The sequence below is a fragment of the Thermobia domestica genome, chromosome 5 (assembly GCF_964235325.1).
Source record: "Thermobia domestica chromosome 5, izTheDome1.hap1.1, whole genome shotgun sequence".
Taxonomy (NCBI): domain Eukaryota; kingdom Metazoa; phylum Arthropoda; class Insecta; order Zygentoma; family Lepismatidae; genus Thermobia; species Thermobia domestica.
This window is the reverse complement of record NC_137458.1, coordinates 199,205,796-199,229,007: the sequence shown is the minus strand read 5'-3', so window position 1 is coordinate 199,229,007 and position 23,212 is coordinate 199,205,796.

Genomic DNA, 23,212 nt, shown 5'->3' with positions numbered 1-23,212 from the left:
CATCAAAGTGATAATTCCACCAAAGTGCATGCCGAAGTTAATTTATTCGATGATCTGGAGACAATTTAGTGCCCATTAATAAACTAAATAACATACAATGGTGTAAAATTACAGAAATGATATCGTATTATACAGTAATTTCGCCGTGCAAGTTCAATAGTATAGTAATAATAATAATAATAATAATAATAATAAAAATAATAATAATAATAATAATAATAATAATAATAATAATTATTATTATTATTATTATTATTATTATTATTATTATTATTATTATTATCGGTCCTGCGCGGAAAGTGAGAATTAAATCAATCATAGGTGTAGTCAAGGTAAGGGGAAAAGCTTAAACTGAATAAGACATTGAAGCGGGTCACAAACTGGGAATAAGAATAGTGCAGGGTGTAAATAAAGGACGACACCGAAAGAAAAATCCAGAAACAGCAAGTAAACGGAGAAAAAAAGAGTAGAAATTGTTGAAGTGGAAACATAAAATACAAATACGAATAGGGATGAGCACGAGTCAAGCCAAAATTCGCCTCTACTCGAGTTCAATTCGAGTCGAGTGAAAGATAATTTTCTTGAGTTGAGTTCCGAGCCAAGTCGCTGTTTTCGAGGTCAAGTTTCGAGTTGAGTCGAGTTTGATAATGGCTCGCTCACTCGTTCAGCTCGTTTTAACTCGTTTTGAAATAATGGCCTCATTACACTGGAAAGCGAAAGCCATGAGAAATGTAAGCAGTAATGTGGAATATTTTTAGTGTTGCTCACGACGGGGGTGCATCTCGTCTCGTAATTTGAGTGCATCTCGTGGGGCAATTTTAGTGTATCTCGTCTCGTCTAGATAACGAGAAGACAAGAGTTTTTTTTATTATTACGAGACAGCCTCAAATGTCGTAATCGTCAATATAAGTATATACTATATTTCTTAAAATCAAGGCAGAGACCTGCACGGTCAAATTTTTGAGCCCAAGCAGAAGACCAACCCGGGTAGTGATATCAACCGGCTCGGCTCGTATCAACTGAGCGAACAGCTCGAGTCGATTCGGTTGGGATGAGCCGTAGGCTCGACCCAATTGAGCCGATGACCTGAGCCGGCTCAGTTGGAACGAGCCTTCGGTTCAATTGAGCTTTCTCGGTTGGGATGGGTCACCTACTCGGCTCATGTGAACCGGTTCGAGCCAGTTAAGTTGAAACTAGTGCATCGGCACGGTTCGACTCAGCTGAACTAAGCCGATGGCTCAAATCGGCTCGGTTGGGTAAGCTGTTGGCTCGGCTCACTTCTCGGTTCGGTTCGGTAGTGAATTAGCTGAAAGAGAGCCGCTCGAGCCGTTGAGAAGCCTAAACCCGGTCCCAGCTGTTTTGAACATGTTTGGCTGAAGCCTATAACTTTTAACAATTTTTGGCTCGAGCCCGAATACTTGCCCCTTCGGAACTCAAACTCAGAATGTGACCGATGTCCTTGCCTCCTGAAGACTTCTCGACGACCGAGATCGACAGTCAATTAGCTTTTACTATTCAGATACAAACCACATATCTTTTAAAGATTATACACGGTGTTGATATAATAATAATAATAATAATAATAATAATAATAATAATAATAATAATAATAATAATGGCATTAAAGGTTTTAAACTTGCCCTAAAATTGGCAAAACTTTAAAAGTAGAGATTTCGGGGAAAGGGCTCCGTACCTTCAAGACACCCCTCTGCAACTACCAAAATTTCATACTAGAGCGTTCCACTGAAGTTTCATGTAGAAAGTATTCTACTGTATGTTTTAAGGAAAATAACTCTAATAAAAATAACTGAATATCACACAACAGTAAGGTATATAATAAACTCATTTTTAGGATATGCAGAGGTAAATATAAAAGCTTTGCTACAAAAATACCTACACAGACCATAATTCAATGAGCTCTGAAATACAAAATAACAAAAAGCCTATAAGATTCAGTCTACAGAACAATTCTTACTTAAAAAATGGGCATACACTATTTCGAGAATCGAGACAAGACGAGAAATGTTTACGATACTTTTCGTCTCGTCTCGATTGTCTTCTCCAAAGCGAGACGATAATTTGAGTTAGCCTTGTCCCGTCTCGAATGTAAAATGTTAATTCTTATATCTTTTGTTTGTTTTAGAAACGAGATGAAAACTTTCTCTTATCGTGGGCAACATTAAACAAAACCAAAATATTCTTGCCAAATATCACGTTTCTGCTTGTAATGGCCTGAGCGATAATTAGCTCCTAACTTTACGAGATAATAATTACCGGTATTATTAGTTTATTATTATTACTATTATTATTCCTGAAGATTTGATAGTTCAAGTATTGAAACATCCGAGTATTCAAATATCTGAATATAATAAAACGTATGTCATCGCCGATCAATCGCCATCAGAAATCCTAAAATAAAAATAAAAAAATGTGCGACGTGGATTCGAACAAGCACATTGACCACTGAACCGCGAGCGCTACGCGGTAAACGATCCGTCTTTAGTCTGGTTACGTTAGGTTTCTTTGTCTCCTCTTGCAAAGTTGTATGTTATATTTCTTCGATTCGAAACGTCTTTCGTTGAATAATATTCGCCAAACTTTATATTAATAACTTGAGTTGTTCTTAAACCTTTGGTTCACAAGTTGGTTTTTTCTCCACACGAAACTGCAGATACACAGATTTAATTCTTATACTTTGCGCTTGTTTCAAAGCAGTAGCCATGACCTGGTTAAAGACTTATGTCCGCCACGTTACAGATTAACCAACAGAAATTCATTTTCCGGAAGCGGAAGTTTCACTTTCTGGATTTCGGAAAATTACGGAATTCGGTAAAATTCTGGAATTCAGAAAAATTCCGGAACTCGGAAAGAATCCGGAATTTAGAAAATTCCGAAATTCAGAAAAATCCAGGAATTCGGAAAAATTCCGGATTTTTCCGAATTTCGGAATGTTTACAAAATCAGAAATTCCTAAATTCCGGATTTTTTCGAATTTCGGAATTTTTCCAAAATCGGGTTTTTCCGAATTCCGGAATTTGTCAGGTTTTGCTTTCGAGAGTCCGCAAAGTAAAAATTCCGGAAATAGCCATCCCTAGTTTACACACAACCTTTCAGAACACTAAACTAATAGCTGTCTACAAACAAAGAAGTAATGCAAAGCATTTTGTATCCTGCAATACGTCATGTATTAAAATCCGACAGCAGTTTCAGTATCTAACTAGAAATTGAATATATCTAGCTACTGTAAGTTGAGGTATGAAGAATTGTATTGTGTCTTATCTTTTTGTGTCTTATACAACCCTGCAAACCACTGATTGTATAAACGGCAATCGTTAAATCCAAGTTGTAGTATTCACGGTTACATCCATTTGTGTCTATACGATCGGGTTAGTAAAGCTTTCTATATGATAGGGTTAGTAAGTCTTTCTCTGCTCTCCTGTAAAGTTGTGATTCGATCTACTAAAGGATACAGAACTAATTATCAATTAACCAAAGTTGTTTTATTACTACACATCTCCTTCCGTCTCTGTCAACTCTGGTCGATCTCGTTGACGCGGCATGTTTGCTTTCTATACCCCTTTCTTCGTTTACTGAACTAAACAGTAACTATTCTGAATTATATTACTGCGCATGCCTCGTAGATAAATATTTCTTCTGATGCCAATAATTTCCGTTTCATCCAACCAATATTCCGTTCCTTATTTCCAGCATGAACCTCTTATTACATTATATGGAGAACATGTAGGTCTAAATATCTCATGTATTACATATAGCATGTAGCTTTAACTACTACATGTAAGCCATTTGTCGACTTCCAGCAAAGGAACACGTGATCACAATATACAACCCACGGAAATGATAGCTATTAATACATAGTAATCCCTAACGATACAGTGGGTGAATGAACAAAGCACTGGCTTCTCGCGCCGGCCACCCGAGTTCGAATGTATCTTGGCGTTTTTATCCAGTTGAGAGAAAATATTGTTCCTTTTCGTTACAGGTAGTCACTCTTTTCATATTTTCTGTCCTCTTTTCAGTGGCGGAGCCAAGGGTGGGCCTGGGGGGCCAGGCTCCCTTGCTCAAAATCCTGGCCCCCCCACACAGAGTGATACTGCTATAGGTAGACAAACGGTGAGTTAATAGTGGCCGCAAGTTAAACTACTACCGAAACATAACTCGACAAGAAAGTTACCAACTGCAGAATATCGTATGTTGCAAAAGTCTGCGTTCCGAGCAAAAATCTTCAGGCTCCTTTTTGTTTGTAGTACTGCAAGATCTAATTTACCGAAATCTGTAAGGTGCATGCATTGACCTCACCATCTGATCGTTTCTTTTAACCTCTGTTCGTTATCTGGTTATCTTCTTTGTTTTTGACAAAGATTAAAGAAAAAAAAGAAAAGAAAAGCAAAATCAGTCTGCATTCTGATTTGCTTCAATGTTGAAAGTCATACTAAAATAAGAGATGCTTACTTACAAATAGCATGCACTGCAGTAAAACTTTACACTCGTGTTGGACGAAAGAAGTCTTCGTACACTAAGTAATTAGTTTCCATCGATTATGGCGACATAGAACAAATGCATAGCATCCATTAAATAATTTGGTATTATTATTATTATCATCAAATACTATCGAGATGTCTTGTTTAATATACAGTAAAAGAAGAGAGCAGAAGTTTTTATTATTTCTATCATTCTCTCTGCTGTTCGTATCCCAATAGTTCGAGAAAATTAAGATACTGAATATTACCAACACCTACTATTTGCTACTGATACTGGTTCTCCTTCTCGTCTACCTTCTGGTCTTGTCTTTAGTACGTCTAATTTTCTAACGCTCTGGGTCCTTCAGTTTCCTCCCACTTTCTTCATTCCAACATTTCATTCATGCTTTCATCATCACCGTCTCCTTTAGCCTAGCCTGCATAATCGTGGGACGTAAAACTCGAAAAATTTCATTTCATTTCATTTCAAAATTGAGCTCCTTGTACGTTTCCATTATAGGCGAGCGAGTGTTTGGAACAAGCAATTGTTCATTCTGCAAGAACATGAAAACTAGTGAGTTTACTTATTTATTGAATAGAGAATTTATTATTTTATTTCCTTTGTTATATGTAATAAAATACCTATAAAATATATTTTGAATCCTCGTGACTTATCCTTTCATTTGATATCTAACAGAAAAGTTACGCCATAAACTAATATCAGTCATGAGAGTATGAAGACTCTATCGACATCTTATTCAACAAATTCCAAGAAACTTTTTAGATTCTACATAGGAACAAAGACATTTTATTTAACATGTACACCTTGTCTCAAAAAGGTTGAGCGCATTCTTTATTGGTGTTTTGAGGCAAAAATTTTCAAAGTCCAACTTCGGGTATCTTCGGGAAATAGTAAACCAGGTTCGAACCTCCAAGCCAGCCTTTGCAATCGGGAAAAAGTTTGCAGATGTGTTTTTCTTCTTTTAAATATAACAAGACTTGTTACCAAGTGTAGAAAAAAAGCAACATTAATTGAAATATTTAATTATACAATATTTCGAAACTTTGTATTAATGTCAGCAAATGTTTGTTTGTCATTTAGCTCTCCATACGTGATGGAACATTTAGATACGTAAACGAATCTTTCCATATGTAAAAGAATGCTCAAAGTTAATACATAGAATATAATTATCATCTGAGTACTAAAATAAAAGTCAAAGTAGAACAGAAACAGCGTTTGTAGTGGATATGAATGTCATAATTGTCTTGAGAATATTTATACATCGCTAAAAGTACCTTAACAGAAGTCCTTGTGTTAGCTCACTGGTAAGTTGTCGGAACTTAAATCATAAGGTTATGAGTTCGAATCTTATCTGGGTCAATGCCTTTTTTAAAAATTATATTTTCCGCAATGCATGAAAAATTATATAAAATAATTACATTAAAATATATCAGTTGTATATATATAACATAATCATTGCAGAATGTAGTAATTATTATGTTTAAAATATAAAATCTGAGATAATTTTCACAGTAGGTCGGTATTATATATGAGAATGTTAAATGCAAGTTAGGAAAATCGTTTAATAGTAATAAATAAATTATGTAGTGTATTTATTTGCAGCTATTTGTCATACAGATGTAACTTCTCAATATTCTCAATACAGCATGTCATTTACATTCGTGAAATACAGTATATTCCTACGAATATAGAAAGTGTGTAAACAGAGTATCCAAAGTCGGATCCTGCTTCAAGACACATAACTTTTCCCGATCCCCTTAACGTCACGGGAAGAAACACAAATTCTCTTTAGAACGGAATATCGTTACTTAGAGTCTCATTCGAATACGTTGAATATGCTTTTGTATATTCATTTCTCTCTCTCTCTCTCTCTCTCTCTCTCTCTCTCTCTTTTTCGCTTTGTTTATGTGTTGCGGAATATCCCAAGTTGAATACAACATTTGCAAAGTATATGACCATCAGTGTAATGGAATACCGGAAATTAAAGTCGTGTTTCTTCAGGTTGGATTTGCGTGTTCATGTTAGCTCACTGGTAGAGTACGGGCTTGTTAATGAGGTCGTCTTGAGTTCAAAGCCTGCAGAGAATTATCTTTTTTTTTTTTTTGTTAGTAGAATTGCACAGAAATCGGATTCAAGGAGTGGTTTACTTCTAGAAATATTTTCAGAAGCGTTTAGGTAGCCCTGAAAAGGACTGTTTTCGGGAGTTAAGGCGGGGACATTAATATTGTGTCCAATACTTATTTTATTTATTTAAATCCGCTGACTCCAACAGGAGAATCCCAATTACAGGAGTCTTACATAAAATATTACATCTATGTTATCAATTTAAAACAAACACTAGAATAAAAAAAATCACCCTTCTGAATTTATTACACGCCCTATTCTTCTGGGCATGGAATCTATTAAATGGGTGACAAATTTATCTCCTTCCCCTACCTCCAGCTATGCTTCGGAAACAAGATGCCACAGGTCATCTTGGGTTCTGGTGGATCTGCCTCAGGCCAACTATCCCTTAGAGTACTCTTCACTTCTGCCCACATATTTTCCATGAGATTGAGGTCGGCTCCACGAGGCGGCCAGTCAATTAAATCAATCTCAGGCTGCCCTGCGAACCATTCCTGAACCACACGGGAAGTATGTATTGGCGACTGGTCTTGCTGAAACTGAATTACACCATCAGGCTGAAATACTCGTACAGATGGGACCATGATATTACTCATAATATCTAAGTACTGAGCACTGTCCAGGTGTCCTTCAATTCTGTGAAGCTGTTCTGCTCCGCGCCTGAAAATCCAACCCCAACATGAAATAGATACATGGCCACTGCGATTTCAAGCAGCAACACATCCAGGGTCATATCGGGTGTCTCTCGGGCGATACACAAAACGGCGTCCCTCATTTGATGTTGTGAATATGGATTCATCTGAGAAAACTACGTTTTCCCAATTGCGACCCACATTCGCCTGTGCAAACGCGGGACGGTAAATTTTGTGGTCGTCTGAGAGTTTTTCCTTCACGGCAGCAACACAGCCACGTAACCCGGCATGACGAATCCTTCGCAGAGCTGTATGCTTACTACCAGGAAAAAGAGAAGCTTTCCTTAGCTGTCTAGACATCCTTAGTGGGTCTAGCCGGGCTTCGTTTACTAATCTCGCATCTTCGGCTTCGGTTGACACATGCGGACAACCAGAAGATCGTAAATTACCAGTTTGACGTGTAGGACCATATTTCCGAATCCATCGCTTTCCTGTAGAGGCCGGGACACCTACTCGCCTGCTAGCTGCAGTTGCAGAATAGCCTTCCAACTCCCATAAAGTAATTACTGCTGTACGTCTATCCCTAGTTACCAATGTTCTGAGCTGTGAGCAGGAAGCAATAGGTAAAAGATAGTACCTGACGCGTGGTTGGTTAATTGAACGACACGCCTATTGTGGGGAACGACTTGGTCAACGACTCGCGAAAGAAATCTGAAAATGGTGCGCCGTAATAATAATATTAAAAACAGTTTTTATAAAGGAGTATTAATACATACGAAAAGCTGTTTAAAGAATGAATTGTTATACTGACTTTACACGTATAAAAACATATACCATATACCAAACAGACTGAGCGATATGATGATAGCTGTATTGAGACGAACAATTTCGAACTCCAACTTCGGGTATCTTCTGAAAACAGTAAACTAAAGCTGCTGGTTCGAACCTGCAAGCCAACCTTAGCAATCGGGATAAAATGTACAGATATGTTTTTTCCTTCTGTTAAATATAATAAGACATGTTGAAATGGTATTAAGTGTAGAAAAAAAGCAAAGTTGATTGAAATAGTTAATGATACAATATTTCGAAACTATATATTCACACTCTCGTTTCGTCATTGTGATTTCCATACGAAAAAATTAATTTACGTATGAGCTCAGTTATATTTCAGAAGCAGCTTCCGAAAAGCGGTCATGTTAGCTCAGTGGTACACCCCCGAGCGTTTAAATCGTGAGTTCGATACCCGTTCAGGTGAGATTCTTTTATGATATTCTACTTTCCTCAATGCATGAAAATTATGTAAAATAGTTACATTACAATTCATCAGTTGTATATATCAGTTAAATATATATATTCATATCATTTCACGACATAAGCAATTCTTATCTTTAAAATATAACATTTGAGGTATTGACAGAACGTCGGTATGGTATATGTGAATATTAAATACAAATTAAGAAAATCGTGTAATAGCAATAAATAAGTTATGTAATGTATTTATTTGCAGCTATTTTCATACGCAGGTAACTTCTCAATATTCGCATTACAGCATTTAGGTAGAGCATATCGAAAATCGGATCGTGGTTCAAGACAAAAAACTAGCTAGCCCCAAACTGTCACGTAAGAAATTCACGAATCGCAAAAGTAAAGTGAAGAGATTGAGAGCGGTAATACCTTAATCGCTCTCTCTCAACTCTCTCTTATCTGCATTTATACATATAAAAGTGTATGTATGTATGTTCCAACATAACACATGTATGCCTAGAGCAGGGTTTCTCAACCTGGGAGTCGTGGCCCCTAGGAGGTCGCGAAGATAAGCGGAAGAGATAATATAGTTAGAATCTAATACCGGAAATTATTTTGAATTTTGTTCTGATAGGCATACTTTTATTTTTTATACATACTGTACGGAACAATAAAAAATAAGTCTACTGAACATTGTCAAAGAGTGCAGAGTTGTTTAAAAATGAATTTAAATGAAAGACGTATGATATGATACTAATGAGAACTGTATATAGAAATACTAGAAAAATACACAAGGAACAAAACCTGCACATTGAAATACAATTAAAATTGAAACCTAATGAGATACCTAAGCATGGTGTAATTTCACTAGTGCAGCAATGCCCGGTTCAATCTTCGTGACGAACATTATGAAGCCATTTTCAACTGATAAGCGATTTCTTGTCTTTGTTTTAATGTTTACCATGAAAAAAAAAAAAACTTTCGCACAAGTACGATGTAGCAAATGGAATTATTACTTTAAAGCAGCAGATACCAGACCAGGATATTCTTCTCTCCTCATCAGGCAGAACTTGTCCAAGTCTTTGTTACAGAAAACCAGTTGCAAAGACTTGTAGCATGATCATTCTATTATTTGGTTAAGAAGTTGTGGGCTTAGATCAGATACGTTAATGGCCTCTTCAAAGAAGGAGTTTAACATCCATCTTGAACCAGCACCTTCGTCGTTGGGAATATAGATAGTAAAGTTACTGTATCCACTGTCAATGCCGGGCGCCGAAAAAAGGGGGCACAAATTTCGTAGGAAGTGTGTTACTCATGTTAGGAAAGTAGGGATGCACGCGAGACAAGACGAGACGAGAAATGAAAAAGTCTCGTCTCGTCTCGCAACCTCAAGCGTTGGTCTCGTCTCGCGTAAGGTCTCGTCTCGCAAATGTGAAGTCTCGTCTCGCGTCTCGCATAAAATTTTGAGTCTCATCTCGCGTCTCGCGCGAGACTTTCTTGCATGGTCTCGCATATATTCTAGGTCAAAATTTTGCAATGTGTTATTCTATGGCTGTTAATGAATGATGATGTGATATTCTGTCCGAAGGCAGGTATTTGACCTAAAAGTCCCTTGGCAAGGTGAATGGTGGTTTGCCATTGCTTTCCATGGGATGAATGTTCATAACATTCTAAGGAGACGGAACCTAGAGTTCAATATGGTATCCGAACTTGTGTCCCCTCCGCTCCAAATTAAAAGAAAAGTTGTGCTGGAATTTGATCGCTGGACCATTAATTTTCGTCAAATTAATAGCATAATTTACAGCAAAACCAGCATAAATTTTTGCTGGATCCAACATTGTTTTCCAGCTTAGAGGTCTCCAGCAATATTTGCCTCTTCTAAAATATCGTCGCCACTATCAACATTTACATGTTTTGGTCGTTTCCTTGAAGGGTGATTTTCCAGTATAAAGATGTTTTTATACCACCAAAAGCGCTTGTACACAACAAAAGAACTCCTCACAACACAATACGACCCAATTCTTTTGGTTCGTTCGGGCTTGTAGCAATGTTGGATTATCGCATTTTATCAACTTTCGCTTTCAACTTATACTGCCAGATCTAGAAAATAAAATTACTGACAAATATAGGGCCATTCCTACCATCTCCCACGAAACCTATAGGGACATCCTGCCAAACCAGTATTTGAATTAAACTTCAGAACTAGAGGGGGATGTTTTTGATAAATATATAGAAAGAAAATACTTATTCCATGTAAAAATATCATGTTATTTCTGCGAGCCGGGCCGGGGATAAACTTTGACGAGAGGGGATTTCCCCGCCATCCCCCAACATTAATCGCTAGTAGTAATGTGAAAAAGACAGAAACAACAGAAATATCATATTTCGCAGCAATAGGGAGTCTTATTCGCTTTTCAGACCAAAAATAGAAGTTCATGTATTCGTGCGCGCCCGCGTGTATATGTTTGTGTCGCAAAATAAAAGTCCTAAATCGATGCTGTAATAAATTTCCAATTTACAAAGCTTTTCTTTTTTTAGAAACTAAAGAAGGCTTTAATTCTGAAAATTAACCTTTATTAATAATAAACCTCATAAAATGTCTATTGCCCCAATCACTTTTTTGTTCCTGGAGGCATTAACGCTCAACTTAGAAAACTCAATAAATGTAAAATTACTAAATATACAATTAAATGTAATTCATAAATGTTGCGAGACTGCGAGAAGTCTCGCGAGACTTCTCGTGCGAGACTTAACTAAGTCTCGTCTAGCGTCTCGTCTCGCATGGTTTAGTCTCGTCTCGCGTGATAAAATTTTCACTCTCGTCTCGTGTCTCGTATCGCAAATGCGAGACGAGACGAGACTTCTCGCGTCTCGAGTGCATCCCTATAGGAAAGTGCATGTGCACATGTATAAAATAGAAGGAAAAACGTAATAAAATGTGCTCAAAATCAAGAAAAGGCAGAGTTTACTTTTGAAAATTTTATTGAGCTTCGTGCAACCATGGTGGCGCTTCGCAGCTAGTCTGTCGACCTCACTCATATGTACGGAGACATCGTCGTATACTCTCGCCCCGAGCGCTGATTTTCCATGCCACGGCACTGTTCACTATAAAAAAGAAATGGATTCTACTATTATAGAAATAGGTATGTTAAAAATCCCACACAAGCTTATTATAAAACACAAATTATAAAAAGGTCGCTGGCAAGAGGATGTGATAAAAGGGAATCGTGATAGGAATTAGATTGAGAACCACTGGCCTAGAGTAATTTTAACCAAATTTTTTATAGTCTGAAAAAGAGTGCTGTCGGGTTACCTATGGTGAATGGGAGGGGGATACATATAAAAGATTGCTAGAAAATGATCGGTATTAGTGTCGAATTCATAGTTTTCGGGGTCGCTTAGATAAATAGTGTGACTTTCGATTTCGCTTAACTCCGATTAAGCTCTCATTAGTAGGGATGGGCACGAGCGACTTTTCTTTGAAACTCGACTCGACTCGAAACATACATCTTTGAGGTCTACTCTAGGACTCGGCGCGAAAAATATCCTCCAACTCGACTCGGATTAGAGTCGAGTCAAACTAAAACGAGCCAAATCCTGTGTGTAGTCCTACCTAGACGATACATAGACAATATAATTATTCTATTATCAATTATACTACTATTACTACAAATAATAATAATAATAATAATAATAATAATAATAATAATAATAATAATAATAATAATAATTATTATTATTATTATTATTATTATTATTATTATTATTACTATTATTATTATTATTATTATTATTATTACACCGTGTATAAACATGAAGGATAGATGGTTAGTAAAGGAATACTAAAAGCTAGTTGACTGCCGACGTCGGTAGTCATGACGTCTACAAGGCAAAGACATCGTTCATTACCCTAAGCTGTAAGCGTCGGTGGACTACAGATGGTCAACTATTGACCTCTCACCAAAAATTGGTGGCCCCGCAGCGACAATCTGCGGTGGCCCCAGTTCCATTTTGAAAACTTTACTACCAGCGGCAGAGACGCGATGAAACGACAACGAACCACAAAATTACTCTCCCAAAATATGTTAAAATTCCTATATGTGTGATTTGTTTATATTTAGGTGAGTCAAAAAAACACAAAACAAATACCCCGGGGTGGACGCGAACTATCAATATTACGATTACTACACTGTTAAAAATGGTTTCTTAAATTCGAAAAAATATTCCTCGTATTTGAGAACATCCGTTTCTCATCTGTGCACCGAGTAATACATTCTTAAAAGTGAGATTTCGATTTTCTCAAATCATTTTGAGAAATGATGACTCAAATGCGAGGAATTATGTCTCATTTTTGAGGGTGCAAATGCTTTCTCAAATTTGAGAAAAAATGTATTTTTTCTTAAAATTGAGAAAGTGACATTTGAGGAAATGAGACGTATATCCCCAATTTTGAGAAACACATTTCTCAAAAAGATTTGAGAAACATCTCCCTCAAAAGCGAGAAACGATGCACAGAAACAGGGTTCTCAAATACGAGAAGACGGAAAAGAATATAAACAAAATATAAACCTGTAAAAAAATTCAAACTATTAGTACACCCAGAATTTATATTAAATAAACACCTACAGTTATAGATATTTTTTAAAACATAACATTTTAATCTTCACTTCAATTCATGAAAACTCCACGAATACCACGATGACTTGTATTTTAGGTGCGTTACTAATTCCTACTGCATCAGACAGTTGAACATTTTTCTTTTCATCATTGTCCACTTTCTCAAGACTTTTCTTTTTCATCGACGTGGTTTATTCAAGACTAGCAGCGTTCACCCCGCTTCGCTGGGGTCACCCCGGAACGCAATAAACTTTGTTACTTAGATAGTTTTTACTTTTTCGCTTTCAAGTGATATGATAAAAACCATAGAAGATTGCAGTAAATGTTAACATTATATCGCCTGTCATTTATGTTAACCCGCCGAGTGACACGGTCATGTGGGTTGCATATAAATACGGTTAGATTTAGCTATGATGAGCTAACAAAGGATTTCTACGTTATGGACACTTGAATGGTCAATTATCTCAAGACACTGGTAATTGAAAATTAAAGTGATATGATAAAAACCATCTAGGGTCCAAATCTTAATAACCCCCCAAAAATGAAAGAAATTGGTTCAGCCGTATTAGCGTGATGAGCTAACAAAGGATTTGTACGTTCTCTTTTATATATATAGATTGTCCCGTTTGATCCAACATTATACCAACTTCTTGATAATTCAGATTCAAGAATTATCCGTCTGCTTCAGAATAACAGAACAATTTCTGCTGGAGTGTAACGTCCCACGCTTATGCTACGAGGCTCAGGAAGACGTTATGATGATCATGAGCGAAAATGCTGTAATGAAGAAAGTGGGGGAATCCCGAGCAAACATACATAATATGTTTACTCACACTGCCCACTTGACGGAGGTGGAATCAAACTAGGGACCCCATGCATCGGAGTTTAGTTCTACCACTGAGTTATCGCAGTCCAATATGCCTACTTCTCTACCATAAAAAAGTTACCTACATGAGAAACACCGTGTTCGTGGGTTTTTCCAGGATTTTTCAGTTTCCTCCTACAAGAAACGCACGCAGGAATTTATTTCGGAGATACTCCAAGTTCAATACGAGGACAAATTGTATTAAAACATGTAAAATTGTACCTAAAATTAGATAAAATTTACATGAAAGTAGCGATTTCGGGGAAGGTCCGGAGCTCCAGGAATCACCCCCTACCTTCCACCTTCTTCATTACTGCAGGGGGAATGCGACAGTTTGTGCCCCTCATAAATGTGCTGAAACTCCACTGCTAGGATTCAATTCAGATTGGAAACAAGGTCACAAACCCATGCAAAAACTGCCAAGAAACGTACGTCCACATTTTCATTACACCATTATTATCCATCTCTATTACTGTCTCTCTTAGCCTTGGAGCACAATTCTGGGACGTTGGGTTAAAAAAAAAATAAATGAAATCTTTGAGTTTTACTTCCCACAGTTGTGTTGGATAGGCTAAAGGAGACGATTATGATGAGAATGAAAAAAATAGTGGAATGAAGAAAGTGGGAAGAAATGGGAGAACCCCGAGAAAACCCATGCACACTGTGTTTATCCACCAGCAAGCCCACTTGCCGCGAGCTGGAAATCCTGGGATCAAACCAAGGGCCTCATCGCACCAGAGGTTAGCGCTCTACCACTGAGCTACCGCAGCCTCTACGTTAAATCAAGAGCAAATGCGAACAGTACTATGTCATAAATAACCAGCAAACGCGTGTCATTAAAACGATTACTTTTAGTGAAAGAACGGAGGCGCCAAGCTATGCTAGGTGATCAGTACAAAGTACCTTTGTATTACAATTCCATAATAATAAATCACACTTTTGTAACTACACAGATGACTTATGTATTTTTTGTTTCCGTACATAAGCTATTTTGCACATTATAACGAATGACGAAGGGTGTAAAACATTGACATGCCTCCCCGTTCTATTGTAATATAGAAAACAACGTGTCCTACGGGGCTCTAACCCGCCTTCACTTGTTATTGCTGCACTCGTTATTATGTAAATTGAGTACTGAGCTTTGATACATAAAGAGCCAACCTGACTGCTATAGCCTATATAACCTGTATGAGGGGGGGGGTCAGCGTTCCACACTACAGTACTTTTACTATATTACAGTATACTACAGTAACTTTTAGTCTATGGTAGTGTTTACAATTCACCCAAACTTCGTTCGAAAGTTGATATGTACGCTGCTCCTCGCCGCTGTCACATGACGTGTATTCATACGCCACCTCAGCTGCATCACCTACTGCATACTCATATCCATTCGCACTCTGCTACAGCTGAAATCCTTTATCTCCTTTCCTGAATAGTAATTAAGTCCTAATAATATTACTCCCTAGTAAAACATAGTAATATTATTTCGGTAAGATTGTTATCGTTGTTTTTTAAATCATCTATGATATTGAAAATCACGCACTATTCCATTCTCATTTTTAAGAAGTGAGAAAATTTCATAAATGGGAACCTGAAAATTTGCCTTGAGCTCATAAATGAAAACACATTTGGAAATAATGAGACATTTTTCCTCAAATATGAGTAAAAATTACTTATTTTGTTTTGAACATGCATTTTTCTCATTTCTGAGCAAGGAAATTTTTAAGAGTGTAGGCACGTGTTCTTCTGATTTCCCTACGGAAACGATCATAAAAAGCTTGCTTGTTGATGGATAAATCATTGACGTCTTAATTTAGCCAATCAGACAAACCCCTACATCTCGAGTTCTAGGACGTGATACCGTGAACCGTTTCAGATTTATTGCTTTCTGGTGGGGTACTATCTATGTGCAAAATTTGAGCATAATAGCCGACATGCATCTTCGGTGCCTCTTATCTTTAGTACAATTTTAACCAGAGATGGTGTGGGTCAATGAAAATTTGATTCCCGACCCACCATGATCCAGTATCACCCACCACCCAAATGACCCATTGGCCCACTCTGACCCATCATCCATCGTGATCTACTCTGACCCACCACCAACTATGAACCACTCTGAACCATTGCGACCAGCTCCGACCCATCGACATCAACTCTGACCCATGATCCACGTCCTCTTCTCCGTTGACTAAAGAGGCTACACTTGTAATAAAACAAGACTGTGAAATTATCACTTACCGGAGTTTGAATTTCTACCGTCAATGGCTCAAGCACCTCTCTGTTACTATGCTGGTGGATCTGACCTTTACGATATATAATGGCAAAGTGTTTCTCAACTTCCGAATTAAAATGAATTTAAATTTATCATATATAATTATTTCTTTGTTGCCTTACAGACACATTTCAGTAGAAAATAGGATGAAATTTGAAAGTCTCAAATCAAGGAAAAGTAGACCAACGTAAAAAAAGAAAGAAAAACTAATTTTCTATATCATTAAGCACCTGGAGTGCCACTCTTTATCTAATCCACCTCGAAAATTATGGATTCGACACTAATGTCGGTCTTATATATATATATATATATATATATATATATATATATATATATATATATATATATATATATATATATATATATATATAATTTTGATGTCAGCCCCTTTCATTTCTCCTAGGAGAGCAAACGGATACTGCCACCGTTAGGACTAAATTTGGTCTTAAATGACATTAAAATTTCTACCAATTAATTTAGCGACCAGTCTTGCATTTAAAAGCTCGGCGCCTCTACGCACTTTTGCTCTCGGCGCCCCAATAACTACATATTTCTCCGCCCCTTCATCCCTAACTTAAAAATAAAACTTAATTCGAATATGCTTAATTAGTGAATTTATTACATTTAAATACCACTCACTACATGCTACAGCTAGAACTACGTAACAAAAAATAACAAATGTGAAACGTGTTCTGAATTATTTTTAGATTTCTTACGCTATTATTATACATATTAGAACAGTAAAAGAGGATTGTTCATGAAATAGTATATTTGCTCTTGATTTTTAACTTTTTCATACGGAAAAAATTAAAATATTATTCAAGTTTTAAACTTTGCACTCTGCAAATATATTGCCCTCTAGGCAATGGGACTAATGTGAAATGTGGACTAATGTGGACTAATGGGAAATGCGGCACTGTTAGCGGCGCTGAAAATTTACGATTCGATTCTAATATCGGTTGATTTCGATATTTTTATGTCGCTACGTAACCACCCTGGGTGCTAATGGGAACTTAATTGGACTTGAATTGAAAGTAGAACTATTCACCTAAGCGACCACGAAGCTATGGATTCGATACTAATATCGACCAGTTTCTAGCATTTTTGATATGTATCCCGACAGTACTCTTTTCCAGACTGTAAGAAATATAGTTATAATTGCGCTAGATATATCAGAATTATGTTGAAACACACACATACATCCACTTTTATATTCTGTATAAATAGAGAGCGACTAAAGGCATCACCACTTCCACATTGCAAAAGCATATATCAGGAATTGAATTGAAAATCTATGTAAAGACTTTCTGCTGTGGCGTGCTTCATAAGGACAATTCCAGTCTGCTCACGTGACCTTTGGGGTTCATGAATTTCTTGCGAGCGTTGCGACTTTGGATTCTCTGTTTAAACCTTCGGTTTATGCATCGAATAAGTTTTCAAGAACATAAATGACATGCTATATTATGAATGTTGAGAATTACCCTCTATATGACAAATAGCTGCAAATAAATACACTACATGATTTATTTATTGCTAGTGAACGAGTTTCTTAACTTGTATTTAACATTCTCATATATATAATACAGACCTACTGTGGACACCTACCTATTTCAGATGTTATATTTTAAACATAATAATTACTACATTCTGCAATGATTATGTTATATATATACAACTGATATATTTTAATGTAATTATTTTATATAATTTTTCATGCATTGCGGAAAATATAATTTTAAAAGAGCATTGACCAAGAAGGGATTCGAACTCACAACCTTATGATTTGAAATCCAACAGCTTACCAGTGAGCTAACACAAGGACTTCTGCTAAGGTACTTTTAGCGATGTATAACGGTTCTCAAGAAAATTATGACATTCATACCCACTAGAAACGCTGTTTTTGTTCTACTTTGACTTTTATTTTAGTACTCAGATGATAATTATGTTCTATGTCTTAACTTTGAGCATTCTTTTACATATGGAAAGATTCGTTTACATATCTAAATGTTCCATTACGTATGGAGAGCTAAATGACAAACAAGCATGTGGTGACATTAATACAAAGTTTCGAAATATTGTGTCATTAAGTATTTCAATCAATGTTGTTTTTTTTCAACACTTGATAACAAGTCTTATTATATTTAAAAGAAGAAAAACACATCTGCAAACTTTTTCCCGATTACAAAGGCTGGCTTGGAGGTTCGAACCTGGTTTACTATTTCCCGAAGATACCCGAAGTTGGACTTTGAAAATTTTTGCCTCAAAACACCAATAAAGAATGCGCTCAACCTTTTTGAGACAAGGTGTACATAGTACCTCCTCTTAATTTCACTGCAGACAGAAAAATATGACTCAAAAGTTATGAACATTCCTATCCAATATTATAAAAATTCTTAAATGTTGTGGATTCCTTTGTATACACGACTCCAAAAGTGCATTACCACCTGCAATTCTCGTTTTCCTGCAATAGCAGGCAACCCAAAAAGCTCGGCGGTTGGGTTGGTTCCGAATTCGAAAGGCGCTGGACCAAACCTCAATTTTGTAATAAATATATCAGTGTGGCAGACTGCAAATGAGGGAATAAAACAAATTGTTAAAAATGACAATAATATTATCATGACGGAGATGGATGACATCAAAAGTTACAAAATGATCTTACTTAAGCAGTTCAAAAAAGATGAATGGCAAAAGACACATATCAGAGGAAAACATTTCTCTCCTCACCTCCCAAAAAAAGAATCTCATAAAAAAGAAAAAGTTACATAAAGTTACGTAAGTTTTAATATAAAAGCCCCACTCTATACTGTGAAAGTTGACACCCGAAAGGCAAGAACAACTGAAACAAAGTCAATAAAATTGTGCACAGATATTGTAGACGTAAAAGGAGGGAATACGAGTTTCGTATTTTCCTGGAAAAAACGGTTGGGTGGGGCACGGACCCCTCCAAACCTTTTATCACGAAATATCAAAACTGCTCGTAACAGTATGTCAGAAGTGTGTAAAAGACATGAATAATTGCAACGGAACATTTTGTATTGAAAATACGCAAAAACTAAAGGAATACGGCCTTTTTAAATTTTCTGCGGAAAAACGGATTTAGGGGCAAAAGCTCCCACCCAAAATTTTGAAACTTGATGTCCGAAAGGCAAGAAGTGAACCGAAGTGAACGAAATTAAGCGCAGATATTGCAAACGTAACATGAGGATACGAGTTTCGTATTTTCCTCGAAAAAACAGTTAGGTGGGGCACGGAACGTGGCACGGAAAATCAAATGTGCTGGTAACAGCATGTCAGATGTGTATAAAGGACATGAAGAATTTAATCAAACTGCGTCTATGGACAATACGCAAAAAATAAAGGAAAACATTTATTTAAATTTTCTGTGAAAAAAACAGTTTTAAGGGAAAAAAGCTCAAACCCAAAATTTTGAAAGTTGATGCCCGAAAGGCAAAAGGAAGTGAACCGAAGTGAATGAAATTGTGCACAGATATTGTAGATATAAAATGGGGGAATACGGTTTTAGTATTTTTCTGGAAGTAACGGTTCGGTGGGGCACTAACCCCTCCAAACCTTTGATCACGAAATATCAAAAGTGCTAGTAACCGTATCTGAGATGTGTGTAAAGGACATGAAGAATTGCTACGAAACTTTATATGTGGACAAAAAAATAAATGAATATTGTTTTTTTTTATTTTCCGCGGAAAAACGGTTTTAGAGGGAAAAATTCCCACACAAAATTTTGGAAGTTGACGCCCGAAAGGCAGAAGAAAAAATGAAATCTTTCAGTTTTACGTTTCACGGTTATGCCGGTTAGGCTAAAGGAGACAGACGTTGATGATGAGTAATGAATGAAATGGTGGAATGAAGAAAGTGGGAGGAAACGGAGAACCTCTAGAAAACCCACGCACACCGTGTTTGTCCACCACAAAGTTCACTTGGCGGGGGCTGGGATCGAACCCAGGACCCCAAGCACCAGAGGTGAATGCTCTACCACTGAGCCACGGAGGCCCCTGAAAAGCAGAAGTAAACCGAAGTGAATAAAAATTTTCACAGATATTGAATACATAAAATGAGGATACGAATGTCGTATTTCCCTGGAAGAAACGGCCGCGTGGGGCACGGACCCCTCCAAACATTTGGCCACGAAAAATAAAAGTTCTTGTAACAATATGTCAAATGTGTGTATAGAACATGAAGAATTGCAACGAAACTTTGTGTATGAACAATAGGCAAAAAATGAAAGAATACGTTTTCTTAATGTTCTGCAGGAAAACGGTTTTAGGGGGGCAAATGAACCCACCCCAAAAGTTTGAAATTTGACGCCGAAAAAGCAAGAAGAAGTGAACCGAAGTGAATGAAATTTTTCACACATATTGTGAAAATAAAATGTGGGAATTCTAGTTCCGTATTTCCTGAAAAAACTGTTAGGTGGGGCACGGACCACTCCAAACATTTGCTCAGGAAATATCAAAAGTGCTAGTAACAGTATATCAGATTTGTGTAAAGGACATGAAGAATTCCAATGAAACTTTATGTACGGGCAATACGCAAAAAAAAAAAAAAAATGGAGAAGGGTTTTTCTGCGGAAAAACGGTTTTAGGGGCAAAAGCTCTCACACAAAATTATGAAAGTTGACGCCGTGAAGACAAAAAGAAGTGAACCAAAGTGAATGAAATTGTGCACGGACATTGTAGACATAAAATGAGGGAATATGGGTTTGCAATACTCCTGGAAAAAAGGAGTGGGTGCGGCACGGACCCTCCCTAACGTTTGATCACAAAATATCAAAAGTGCTAGTATGTCAGATGTGTGTCAAGGACATGAAAAATTGCAACATAACTTTGTGTATGGACAATACGCAAAAAGTAAACGAATACGGGTTTTTCTAAGTTCTGCGGGAAAACGGTTTTAGGGGGCAAAAGCTCCCACACTAAATTTTGAAAGTTGAACTCGAAAGGCAAACAGAAGTGAATCGAAAAAAAATGAAATGAAATCTTTAAGTTTTACGTCCCACGGTTATGCCGGTTAGGCTAAAGGAGACGGTGATGATGAGTAATGAATGAAATGGTGGAATGAAGAAAGTGGAAGGAAACGGGAGAACCCCGAGAAAACCCACGCACACGGTGTTTGTCCACCACAAAGTTCACTTGGCGGGGGCTGGGATCGAACCCGGGACCCCAAGCACCAGAGGTGAACGCTCTACCACTGAGCCACCGCGGCCCCAAGAAGTGAATCGAAGTGAGTGCAAATGTGAACATATATTCTAGACATAAAATAGGGATACGGGTTTCATATTTTCCTGGAGAAAATAGTCGTGTGGGGCACGGACCCCTCCAAACCTTTGATCACAAAAAATTAAAATGCTAATAACAGTATGTAGAAAGTGTATAAGGGACATGAAGAATTGCAATGAAACTTTTTGTATGGATAATACGCCAGAAATAAAACAATACGGGTTCTTTTATGTTCTGTTGAAAAATGGTATTAGGGGGCAAAAGCTCCCACACAAAATTTTGAAAATTGACGCCCGAAAGGCAAAAAGAAGTGAACCGAAGTGAATGAATTTCTACACAGATATTGTAGACGTAAAATGAGGGAATACGGTTTTCTATTTTCCTGGAAAACAGGGTTGGGTGCTGCATGGACCCCTCCAAACCTGTGATCACGAAATATTAAAAGTGCTACCAACAGTATGTCAGATGTCTGCAAACAACTTGAAGAATTCCAACATAACTTTGTGTATTAACAATACGCAGAAAAATGAATACTTTTTTTTGTTCTGCGGAAAAACTGTTTCAGGGGCAAAAGCCACCACCCGAAATTTTGAAAGTTGACGTCCGAAAGGCAAGAAGAAGTGAGCCGAAGTGAATGAAATTGTGCACAGATATTGCAGACGTGTAATGAGGGTACGAGTTTCGTACTTTCCTGGGAAAAACAGTAGGGTGGTGCACAGACCCCTCCAAACCTTTGATCCCGAAAAATCAAAAGTAAAAATAACAGTATGTCAGATGTGTGTAAAGGAAATAAAGAATTGCAACATAACTTTGTGTATGGACAATACGAAGAAAGTAAATGAATACGGGTTTTGTTATGTTCTGCGGGAAAACGGTTTTTGGGGGGCAAAACCTCCCAAACAAAATTTTGAATGTTGACTCCCGAAAGGCAAAAAGAAGTGAACCGAAGGGAGTGAATTTGTGCACAGATATTGTAGACATAAAATGAGTGAATACGGGTTTCGTATTTTCCTTTAGAAATCGGTTGGGTGGGGCACCGACCCCTCCAAAGCTTTGATCACAAAAAATGAAAAATGCTAGGAACAATATGTTAGATGTGTGTAAAAGACATGAAGAATTGCAACAAAACTTTCTGTGTGGACAAAAAATAAAGAATATGTTTTTCTTTTTTGCGGAAAGACGGTTTTAGAGGCAAAAGAACCCAAAACCAAAATTTTGAAAGTTGACGCGCGAAAGGTAAGAAAAAGTGAACTGAAGTAAATGAAATTTGGACAGATATTGTAGACACAAAATTAGGGAATAAGTTTCCTTATTTTCCTGGAAAAAACGGCCAGGTGGAGCATGGATCCCTCCAAACCCTTCATCACGAAATATCAAAATATCTAGTAGCAGTATATCAGATGCGTGTAACGGACATGAAGAATTGCATCAAACTGCGTGTATGGGTTGAGTTGAGTTGATTTTAGTTTAGCGTCCCTTTCAGCAGCGAGGCTATATGAGACGTGGACCTACTGATTAACGTGGAATCCGAACCACATGAGCACCCGCCGGGGATCGAACCCGGGTCTCCCACGCCAAAGGCGCGTACGCTAACCGCTTAGCCACGGAGGAGCTCTGCGTGTATGGGCAATACGCAAAAAATAAACGAATACATTTTTTAATTTTGGTTAAAAACGGTTTTGTTTGACAAAAGCCCCCATCTACAATTTTGGAATTTGACCCC